Below are 12,501 nucleotides of genomic sequence, written 5' to 3' on the forward strand. Positions count from 1 at the left end.
TTATATTATCAAGAACATAGAAACTACCAGGTGTGTGTTTTTGAATCAGATCTAAAGCTAGTCTTATTTCCTCATGTTATCAGTCACTGACTTGAGAGTTGGATCATGTGTCCCGAGGGTGGGCAGCAGGTAAGTGCTGACATTTTGATGGCCACATCATATTTCAGGGATCTATGAGAAGGCCTGTAATGACCGTGGAAAGCCAGCCAATGATCTCCTTGCCATGGACAAATGGGAGAAGTTACTAAGTTTAGCTGACATTAAGCTGTAAATTATTTGAAAGATGGAAAAGGATTCTATTCAGAGGCTATCTAGAATTTCCATTTACTAATCAGGGGAATGTAGGGGTTCTATCTCAGGAAAAATACTACTTTCTGGTTCCTCTTTCCCCACACTTTGTCCCTGTTATATTGGGAAGATGATTTGCAGCTCTTATTGGGACCTGGCACTTTAGTGCTTCCTGCTATTCTTAGATTCCAGGGGCCTCAGGATGATAAAATCAGAGGTTGGAACTGCTCGCTAATAATTGGAATATGAGTTTCATTGCAGTTGAGATTTCTCCAGAGAATGAGAGATGTATGAAATACAGTAAATTGATTTTTGAAAGGAATATTTCTAGCGATATTTACAAATCACCAAACCTAGCAAATAAAAAAGTCTCTATAAGAACTTGTATAAATCAATAAGAAGAAGGCAGATTTTACAACAGAAAAATGGGCTAAAGACTTGGACACCTCACAAAAGAGGATATCTGCATAGTCAGTAAACATAAGAATAGATGTTCAACTTTATTAGTCGTTAGAGAAATTCAGAGGCACTGTGGACTACTACTACACATAGAGCAGAACAACTGAAATGAGTTGATATGGCCATACTCTGTTGAGCCAGCAATTTTATTTCTAGAAGTATATGCTGTGCTGTGCTAAGTCGCTTCTGTCATGTCAGACTTTGCAACCCCATGGACTGTAGTCTACCAGGCCCTTCTGTCCGTGGGAATCTCCAGGCAAGAAAACTGGAGTGGGTTGCCATTTCCTTCTTCAGGGGATCTTCCCAACCCAGGGATTGAACCCATGTCTCTTACCTCTCCTGCATTGGCAGGCAGATTCTTTACCACTAGTGTCACCTGGGAAGCCCCATTTCTAGAGGTTTCAGTCCAGTTCAGTTGCTTAGTTGTGTCTGACTCTCTGCGACCCCATGGACTGCAGCACACCAGGCTTCCCTGTCCATCACCAACTCCCAGAGCCTGCCCAAACTCGTATCCATTGAGTCAGTGATGCCATTCAGCCATCTCATCCTCTGTTGTCCTCTTCTCCTCCTGCCTTCTAGAGCTATACCCAATAGAAATTCATACATATGTTCACCGAAAGATGTGTACAAGAATACTTATAGCAGCCCTATTCATAGAAGACAAAAAAGAGGGGAAAGCTACCCAGATGTCTATAATAAACAAAATGGATGAATTTTTCCAATGTAATATTGAGCAAAAGAAGCCAAACACAAAGGAGTTCATACTACACAATACCATTTATATATTAAAAGCTTTTACTTTGGTTAGCAGAGCAAACCAGATTTTGTTTGATTGCAGAGCAATCAGTGGTATTAGAAGTCAAGATAATGGCCACCTTTGGAATCATTGTGAATGGAAGAAGTCATGATAGTGGCTTCTGGGTCCTGGTTATGTTCATCTGGGTGCTGGTTACTTAGGTGATTAAGTTTGTGAAAATTTATTGAGCTGTGTACTTAATGATGTTATGTACTTTAATTGAAAAGTTTTCTTAAAGGGGGAGGGAGGGCTTAAGTTTGTAGATGCTGAGCTGTCAGCCAGCTAAATAATAACTGTTACGAATTACTTAAAGCAGAATTCAAACTTTTGTCTCAGAAAAGTTATTAATTATGATGATTCTTGGATCTTTAGAGCCATTTTTAAATAGTTGAGATAGTATGTTAAATTTATGGATGCTATTTTGGTCATCAATACTAATAAGAAAGTCTTTGGGGAAATATGACTAAAATGAAATGGCAAGAAGAGGTCTACTCTTATAATACTGATTTTTGGTCAGTATTATATGAAACACTCCTTGTAAGAAAAGCTGTGACAAACCGAGACAATGTATTAAAAAGCAGGGACATTACTTTGCCAGCAAAGATCTGTATAGTCAAAGCTATGGTTTTTCCAGTAGTCATATATGGATGTGAGAGTTGAACCATAAAAAAGACAGAGTGGTGAAGAATTGATACCCAAACTGTGGTACTGGAGAAGACTCTTGAGAGTCCCTTGGACTGCAGGGAGATCAAACCAGTCAGTCCTAAAGAAATCAACCCTGAATATTCGTTGGAGGAACTGATGCTGAAGCTGAAGCTCCAATACTTTGGCCCCCGCTGATGTGAAAAACTGACTCATTAGAAAAGACCCTGATACTGGGAAATATTGAAGGCAGGAGGAGACGGGGATGATAGAGGATGAGATGGTTGGATGGCATCACCAACTCAATGGACACGAGTTGGAGCAATCCCCGGCAGATGGTGAAGAACAGGAAAGCCTGCCGTGCTACAGTCCATGGGCTCGCAAAGAGTCAGACATAACTGAGCAACTGAACAACAAGAACAATTATATGGAACACAGAATACCTTGTGTTCTGTTGACCCTTATAATACTAATTTTTTCCCTCTGTCAGAGTCAGGCTCCAGAAGTTGTTTAGTGTGAAGCTTGCTTTTTCTCTCTGGGCTGCTCAGTTTGTGACTTTTCTTACTTTTGCTTCAATATCTTTGTAAATATAATACTTGCTTATTCATCTTCCAAGACTGGTAAGATATCTTGTCCACTGTATTTATTCAGATTAGGCTGCCTTTTTTTTTTTTTTTTTTGAGAATTTTTGTTCTTTCTAGTTATGATTTGTGTGTGTGTGTGTGTGTATCTGGAACTCAATTCATTATTAGTTGTGGAATGAAAGGCAAGGTATATTCTTTTGTTCTCCTGAATTTTCTCCCTATTCTAGATCTGCTGTCTATTCTAGATCTCAGGCTTTAGTCAGAAGCTAATTTAGTGATGCTGCATTAGTCCTAGAAATTGCCTTCAATTCTAGTTTCAATTTATTCTGAGTTTCTGTGTTTTCAAAAAAATCTCATTTTATGATTCTTTGTTTACATTTGTATAATTTGAGAAAATATGGCCACCTGTATTTTAAATACTTATAGCTTCATCTTTTCTATTGGGCTTAAAGAGCTGTGTTGGATATTGTGAAACTGGAAGTAGGTTGTGTGGATAGTTGTGGGATTTAAATGGATTAGTAGTTGGTAGAAGTGATGAATTGGAAAAGTGGTAGGGTACATGTGTTTCTCACTCAGGTCTAGTCTGTTCTTACTGTTTGTTGTCAGAGTAAAAAGTGTCAGTAGCCCAAAAAGGCAGAAGCATCTTGACAGAGTTGAAAAAGTTACACTGATATTCCATTGACCAAGAGGAAGTTATATTTTCCAACTTGCACCCTGATATGAAATCAAAATCGTATGTCTGCCCTGCTTATTCTTCTTAGCCTTGATTTGGTTTTCAAATCTTTGCTATTAAATATGATATATGTTATATTAGTATTGAATCTGCTATGCCTGTATTGGTTGAGATTTCTATTAATCAGTATTAGATTTCTGGTCTCTGTTAGGTACCTCATTTTTACTACTGGCATTCCCTAGAATAGAGGCATGCCTGCATGTTTGTGCTCTTATGATTATAAGCACTAGAGTTGTTTTTTTTTTTTTTTCCTGGGACTGTTAGAAAATATTGCAGCGGTATTAACCTAGAAGAGATTTTGGGATTTTCAGATTTTCAGGTAAGTATGAGGGCTTGGTCAGCCTGTGGCTTCTACACCAAGACTATTCTTTATCAGCCCCAAGCCACAGGGGTTTGTGTGGAGTTGAGGAAGGGATTGATTTTCTGTTTATTAGAGGTGACAAGAGCAGTGGGGCAGTGGCAAAGAGGCCATGTTGCTCTTGCTAAATATACATCCCTGACAGTTGGATAATAGGTTCCAGGAAGTTCAGTGGAAAATTAAAACAAAGCAACATTTATAGCTGATTGAACTTGAAAAGCCATTTTGGTGTTGAATGGCAAATATGTAGACTTCAGCATTCCTGGAGCCTGATGCATCCCGCTGGATGGCCCTGTTCCTGTGTACATGATGGCCTGGGGACTCAGCATTGTGCAGGGCATTCTCCTTTAGAGAGTGTTTTGAGGAAAGAAAGCTTCCTGGTGCTTATAGAAGTCCCCTTCCCATAGACTTAGGTAACACAGATTCCGTATGTCTTGGGAGCATCTTTCCTCTGATGATTTGAGGACTTATTTATTAGAAGGACAGGAATGTCTGGCAAGAGACAGAGCAGCTCTTAAGTGCTATAAATACTCCTAATCATTCTGTATTGGGGCTGAAGCTCCTAAGTAGATTGTTGTGGTATACACACCTGATCTTAGCATGGTACTACTTTTGATTAGCGTCCCTAGTTGTCCTGAGGCCACTGACTTGAGCCTTAATTTGAGCTGACTTGGCTATGAAGAAAAGGTTTCGGACTCCATGTACTGGGTGATTAATTTTCTTAGAACCAGGAGAGGGGCTTCAATCAAGAGATTGGAAGGTGAAGAAATGGTACAGGGAATATAGGTGGAGAGATAATTGAGCCTTTTGCAACTATCAAGAAAAGTTGCTGTACCCATCTTTTTCTCCAAGATTATCTCATGCTTCCCTTCCTTTGTGTCTGTCTTGTGGAGAACAAAGCTTGAATGTCTGATGAAAGCTTTTGAGCTTTGGTTTAGTAAGAGTGATGAGAAAGTCCCTGTCACTTAACTTGATCAGTCCCTTCAGAACTTCATGCTAATGAAGCCGTCAGGAAAACATGAACTGTGGATATGGGCATAATTTTATTTGGTTCCCACTCAGGCGAACTGCCTTTGTTGGCTGTAGAACCAGTCATTCCTGTGCCCTGTGTATTTCCCCAAAGTTGAACTACTCCAGTGGAATGGAGAATTTACAGGTTCCCTAGCTTATCAGGGCATTTTCCCAACAAATAGTTTTCTTCCTTTCCACCTTAACTAGAAAACAGAGACCTACCTTAACAGTTCTCTAAGCTCCTCCTTTACTGAATGAAGCTTGAGTGGGCCCCATTTTAGACATGTCTCTTATAAGAATGGTGGAATGTTAACAAACTTAGAAAATGTTAAATCTCTCTCTGCCCCCATTCTGCTGTGGGTTTGAGGCATAATGCACTTAATGAATGGGCCTCTTCCCTTCCCAATTGCAGCCATGTCAGCTCTATGCTTATGTTGCTTAGCAAACATTTATAAACGTTGGATAAGCTGGCACCAGGCCTTCAGTTCACTTTTATTTTAATGCTTTTGAAGTTTCGCTTTTAGTTCGGTAACCTTTGTTGGTGCCTAACTATTATAATTAGCAATCTCATCCATTGCAGGGGAATCTTGGCAGCTGATCCACTGTTGTCTATGCAGTTTCAAGGGTCTTTGGTTGCAGTAAACCCTTACTTTTGGTGTTCCCAAACTGTGAAACTGTGATGCTACAAGGTGGGAACAGCTGTTTCAGTTTGGTTTCTCCTACAGAAAGAATTCTGCTCATGAAATTTGGCTCCAGGTGTTTTCCTCAAGTGCCTGTAGAGTTACTGAAGAAGAAATTGGTTTCCAGTGAATTGAGTTTAAGTTTGCCCTGTTGCTTTCTCTGTCTTCATCTCGCATTGGCACCGTTAGTTTGGTTTCTAAGCCACTGAAAGCAAGGATTTGCCTGTCCTGTAGAGATCTGAGACTTGGCTAGGCTCATCTCTGTGGTCTCCTGGTGGTGAAATTAGGGCCAAGGCACAAGGAAATGCTGGTTCCTGTAGTGTCTTGTGGACAGTGAGTGTTCACTTTGACAGGACAAGGAAAAGTAGTTCTGAATATGTGCTCCAGAGTCCCGTGCAAAGGTAGCAATACTGTGAATGCTAATGAAGAATTGTGCTGCTGGGCAGACGAAACATTTCATGACTTGAAAGCAGGCTCCTTGTATTATGGAGGCCAGGCTGTGTTCCCAACTTTAGGAAGGTGACACTATAACAAGAAGCTTCATGTTCTTCTGAGTATACCCAAGACCAGATTGCAGTTAGTACTATTCCTTTCCTGAAATAAGAATGTGATTTACGAGGTGTGGGCCCTTACGTGAAAGAAAACAAAACCGGCTGCTGTGTGGGCCTGTAAAATTCTTGTGCCATCTCGATGGTGTAGGTTACAGGAGAAGATGGAGAGGGCTAGCTGGCCCTCCCTTGCTGGGGCGCAGCTGCCCCAAATACTTGTGATATTGTGGGTTATTTATGAGCTCGTCTGGGCTGGGATTCACTACCCCACACCCTGGTAGGTGAAGATTTGCGGGCAGAATGTAGAAGCCCTCATTAATCTTCCTGGTCTTGTTGGGGATTTCTTGCCGACCGGAGCTCCTGTTGGACAACAGACTGGCCTTCCCAGTGAATTGCAATGACTCAGATTAATAATAATCCCTTTAATGCTGCAGTTCATGATATAGTCATTAGGTGACTTGGAACTAATCCTGTCCACCTAACTACTGTGATTTATTAAATACACATGGAGATCGAGCCTGAATACAGCCAGGCAGAATCAGCAGCAAATAAATACCTCTGTGTATCTGTATTAATGCTGGTTGATTGGGACACAATTGCAGGCTGGGCTGGGGAGGAACGGGAGTAAAAGACTGCTGAGCTCTCTAATCAACAGCACTTGTCCATCCCTGGCCTTTAATTTAAGTGACAGAAATTCTGAAAACTCTAGTTACAGGCCCAAACTAAGGAGGAAAAAGTCCCTTAAATATATCAGTTATTTTATTGACTTTCTTCCTGCACTTTTTCTCCTTTAAGTTTTAAGAGTAATTATTCAGATAAAACTTAACTGTGCCTTAACTTGCTTAGATTCTTTGAGTTCTTCATTATTAGACAATCTAGGCAGGGCATGGGGCACAGTGATCTATCCGCTCTCTTGGCCTCAGGGCTTACATTTTTCTTTTTGAAAGGGGCAAGGACGTGGAGCAGCAATACCTGCCAGATAACAGTTCTTCTTTTATATCCTTGCCCAACTTAGAAGCATAATTTCTTCTGTAAATAATTTTAAGTTTATCATTTTCCATTCTCAAACCTTCTTTTCTTTCCCCTTTTGCTCTTTTAGCAAAGATGGCATTAATATGAAAAACATCTACCTTGCTGGCTTCGTTTAATCAGGCAAGTCTGACATTTGTGAAACCTCTCATTAACATTTTCCCCAAAGAGCACAAAATGGCCTCTCTCCCATCTCCCTTCCCAATACAGCCACCTCAGATTTTAACTGCTTTCCATCTCCATTGGCAGGCTGTTCTCAGAATGTTGCTTCTCTGAACTCTCACTCTTGGCCAACAGCCACTGGTCACATATGAAGGGACCTTCTGTTCAGGTGCTGCCCTATTCCTTATAAACCTTACTTTTCACCAATTTTTCCTGGAAATGACAAGAAATCTTTGATAGGAAAATTGGGATATGGATTTCGTTAGTATGTCCCCGTGACCTTTTTCAACTGACAAACATTGATTGAGTACTACTATCTTCATGAACCCTCTCTGCCTTCCAGGAGCTTACAGACTACAATTAGCTATTCCATAATGGTACTTCACATGGTAAAGAATCTGCCTGCAATGCAGGAGACCTGGATTTGTTCCCTGAGTCAAGTCCAAGGTTCCCTGGAAAAGGGAATGGCTACCCACTCTAGTATTCTTGCCTGGAGAATTCCACAGACAGGATATGGTCCATAGTGTCGCAAAGAGTCAGACACAACTGAAGCTACTAACATGTTTCACCTTTCCTTTTTTTTCCCCCACAAGCCGGGATATGCTATATATACTAAAGCAACAGCATTCTAGAAGTACCAAGAAGGAATAGATTAATTCTGGTAGCAAGAAATTAAAGGTAGTTATTTTCACTGAAATTGAGAAAGTGAGTAATGAGAGAGCCAGGCCTAAACTCTTGGGACGATCTTGGTTTTGTTACTGCCATCAAAGTGGAGACCTCTGTGTGTGTATATCTATGTGTTAGTCACTCGGTCATGTGAGAAGCCCCGAAGATCTGTGTACCCTGAACCAATGGATAAAAACTGACCCAGAATAAGAATCTTAATACATCATGGTAGTAATGGTGCTTCCTACTTTTATTGCAAGGTGAGCAGTGGTAATTCTCTTTATTGCTTGTACTCAGTTTTTTTGCTCTTCCTTTTATCCACTTGATTTCAGTGTGACATACTAATTCATATCCAAGTGAGGACAGTAGTCTCTTGTCAGTTACCTCTGTGTTTAGATCATACTTTTGAGAGGCTCTTTGTTCTTTTCCTGAGTATAGTTTAAGGTGGGACATGATCTGCTTAGAAAAAGCAAGAGAATCCAGAAAAAGAGAAAGCAAGGGAATTCCAGAAAACATATAATTCTCCTTCATTGATTATCCTGAAGCCTTTGACAGTGTGGATCACAACAAACTATGGAAAACTCTTAAAGAGATGGGAATACCTGACCACCTTATCTGTCTGAGAAACCTGTACATGGATCTAAAAATAACAGTTAAAATCTTATGTGGAACAACAACTGGTTCAAAATTGGGAAAGGAGTATGACAAGGCTGTATATTGTCATCCTGTTTATTTAAATTACATGCAGAGTACATCATGCGAAGTGCTGGGCTGAATAAATCACAAGCTGGAATCAAAATTGCTGGGAGAATTATCAGCAACTTCAGATATGCAGGTGATACCACTCTAATGGCAGAAAGAAGTAGAACTAAAGAGCCCCTTGATGGGGTTGAAAGAGAAGAGTGAGAAAGCTGGCTTACAATTCAACATTCAGAAATTGAGATCATGGCATCTGGTCCCATCACTTCATGGCAAATAGAAGGGAAAAAAATGGAAGCAGTGACAGATTTTATTTTCTTGGGCTCCAGAATCACTGTGGATGGTGACTGCAGCTGTAAAATTAAGACAGTTGCTCCTTGGAAGGAAAGCTGTTGACAAACCTAGACAGCATAAAAGTGAAAGTTGTTCAGTCGTGTCCGACTCTTTGCCACCTTGGAGTGGGTAGCCTATCCCTTCACCAGCAGATCTTCCTGACCCAGGAATTGAACTGGGGTCTTCTGTGTTGTAGGCGGATTCTTTACCAACTGGGCTATCCTAGACAACATACTAAAAAGCAGAGACATCATTTTGCCATCAAAGGTCAATATAGTCAAAGCTGTGGTTTTTCCAGTATTCTTATATGGATGTGAGAATTGGACCATAAAGAAGGCTAAGCACTGAAGAATTGATGCTTTCAAACTTTGGTGCTAGAGAAGATTCTTTAGAGTCCCTTGGACTGCAAGGAGATCAAACCAGTCAATACTAAATGAATTTAGTCAGCCCTGAATATTCATTGGAGGGTCTGATGCTGAAGCTTCAGTACTTTGGCCACCTGATGCAAAGAGGTGAGTAATTGGAAGGGTCCTGGTGCTGAGAAAGATTGAAGGGGAAAGGAAAAGAGGGCAGCAGAGGATAAGATGGGTAGGTAGCATCACCAACTCGATGGACATGAATTTGAGCAAACTTAAAGATAGGGAGATAGTGAAGGACAGGGAAGCCTGGTGTGCTGTAGTCCCTGGGGTTGCAGAGAGTCAGACATGACTGAACAGCACAACTTTTTAAAAAAAAAAATAGATTTTAAACATTTGAACCACTATCTGTTGACTTCCTACTCCTAGATATAGAAATATAGCACTTCTGCAGTGCTGCTTGACACTTATTTTCCTTCCCTCCATCCTCCCAATATATAATAGTTCTCTCTCCAGTTGGCTAAATCAATATTCAGTCTTTACCTTATTAAGATCTTAAGTATTATTTACTACAAGTCAGATGTTACTCCCTTTTGAAAAATATGCTTAATTTTCTATGTTAGTATTACTATTTCTTCTCAAGCTCTACAATACAGTTTTTAACTCTGAATATTGTTTTCCCACATGATCAAACACTCCATTCTTGTCTCTTCCATTTTTATCTTCTACTCCATTTTTCTCTCTTCTTGGAGAATCTTTATCAGTGCCTGCTAGCCTCTTCTTCCATTCTGCATCGATTGCTCTCTAGGCATGAGGTACAGCTGTCATCCTGAAACTTCCCTTCACTTTTCTCGGGACTCCTTTTTCCTGGATTCCATGTCCATTTCCTTTTTGTTTTACTCTCTCAATTTGGGTTAAAAATCCTCCAAAGGCTCCTAGAAAAAGACATTTGGTATGTAAATTCTTTTAGACTGTATATCTGAAACTATTTGTATTCTGCACTGCTCTTGAGTGAAGATTTGACAGGATATAGAATCCTAGTTTGGAAATTATTTTCTTTCAGGATGTGGTAGCTTTGCTTCTTTGTCTCTTCATTTCCAGTGTTGCTCTTGAGTAGTCTGATACCACTGACTCTCAGTCCTGTGTGTTTGAACTCGAAGTGTTTTTGCATTCTCTTTGTTTCAGTATTCTAAAACACTTGAAGTAAATAAACACTTGATGTCTCTTTCTAGTCATTGTGCTATGTTCTTAGTGAGGGTCCTGTTGATCTAGGAAAATCATTATCATTTGATTGGGAGATGATCTTAATGTTAGTTCTTCAATGATTTCCTCCTCTTCCATTTTATTTTCTTTTTTCTCACCCTCCACCTGATGCTTCCATTTCAGAGCTTGTTTCTCACTGGTGCTTTCCTCTGAAGGCCCCTGGTATTCAGCCTTTTCAGCTCTACTTCCGTTTCCTTTTCTTCTGCTAAGCATATGTTGATGAATCTTATAACTACTTTTCCTTCATGTCAGGTCACTTTATTTCACCTGTTAATGTTTCAGTTTTTATATTTAACTCTTGAACACTTTTAGCACTTATATGAGCCCTAATGTCTTTCTCTTCTACTACATAGGAAAGGATTGCATTGCATTGCATATATTTCTCTTATCCATCCCAGTGACTGCTACACAGTTGGTGCTCATAAATATTTGTTGAGTGAATTAATTACTATCTTCTTTTAATCACATAGAATTTATTTTGTCAAGTGAAATGAAGCAGGAATGTGACTTTTACTCCCTAATAATTAACCATGTGTTACAGGACCATTTATTGAATTTTCTTTTATCATATATTACATATTATTCTGCCTATTCTTCTGCTAGTATTATACGTGCTTATTTGTTATAGTTTTGTAACTCATTCTAAAATGATACTACAAACTTTTATTAGTTATTTTTAAAAATATTCTGGCTATCATTATCTGGTTATTCTTTCACATGAAGTACAGGGTCACTTACTCAAGTTCTTTTAAAAATTCCAATTGGGATTTTGATTTTTAAATGTCAGTTAATATGGGGAGACTTTACATCTTTATAATATATGTTTGCCTCCCTGTCCAGAAACGTGTTTTTGCTTCCACATTTATTCATGACTTCTTTTGTAACTCTAGTAAAATTTTTAGGTTCTTCTTTCCCCCGTTTATGTACCATAAATTTCTTAAGTTTATTCTTAGATTTTTTTTTAATCTTCAATTGCTAATGGAATGAAATTTCCCCCCAATATAAATTCTTTTTAACTAAAATTGGGTAGATTTTCCTTGTTTATGTGATAGAGTTTATGTTATATGCCCAGGACAAAAGAATACTAGCTTCATTTTTAACAAAAGCTAGCTGTTTCAGTTACCTGTTGCTACCTAACAAACCACTTTAAAAGTTTGTGGCTTAAAGCACAACCATTTTATTATATCTCACAATTCCATGGGTTGACTAGGGCTCAGCTGGGCAGTTCTTCTGATGCTCTCACTTAGGGTCTTTCTTGAGGTTGCAGTCAGCTATGACTGTGGCTTAGATGTGTGGTGCCATGTGGCTTCTTTTGATATGATGCTTCAGTCTCCAGGGCTTTCCCTCATGACCTCTCATAGAGTAGCTTAGAATTTGTACATGGCAGTTCAGATTGCCAAAATGAAATAGACACTTCAAAGCCTTTTTAGTGCCTGGGCACTGAACTCTCAGATTGTCCCTTCTCCTGCATTATATCTGTCAACACAGTCACAGACCAAATTCAAGGGGAACCTCTTGATGGGAGGAAGCCATGTGAGGGGTGGTGTTGTATGGGACTGTCTTTGGAGATTATCATAATGGCATTACCTCTCCTTACCTTTCTTTTCTTCCTTCTTTTATACCAAGTAGCCACTAGGTAGCCTAGGCTCTTAAATTCCCACAAGCTTCTTTCATCCAGTCAGCTTCCAGTACCAAATAACTATACTTATTGTTATTTGGGACTGGGAATTAGAATCTGTTATGAAGAGGGTGGCAGAGAGAAAAAAGTTGTTTCCACCTTCCCATTTGCTCTCCTGGGTGAGGCATAAGTCTCATGGACAGAAATACAGCGTTCACTTGAGCATGAAATTCCAGACAAGGGGACAGGTGTACATTGGCCTTGTTCTTCTGAATT

General features: G+C 39.6%; 1 protein-coding gene across 20 annotated transcripts in view; it reads left to right on the plus strand.

Moving 5' to 3' along the window:
• Nucleotides 1–12,501, plus strand: part of GBF1 (golgi brefeldin A resistant guanine nucleotide exchange factor 1) — a 124,700-nt gene that overhangs the window by 57,934 nt on the left and 54,265 nt on the right. The window lies entirely within an intron of this gene.

Source organism: Ovis aries, chromosome 22 (assembly GCF_016772045.2).
Source record: "Ovis aries strain OAR_USU_Benz2616 breed Rambouillet chromosome 22, ARS-UI_Ramb_v3.0, whole genome shotgun sequence".
NCBI classification, from domain to species: domain Eukaryota; kingdom Metazoa; phylum Chordata; class Mammalia; order Artiodactyla; family Bovidae; genus Ovis; species Ovis aries.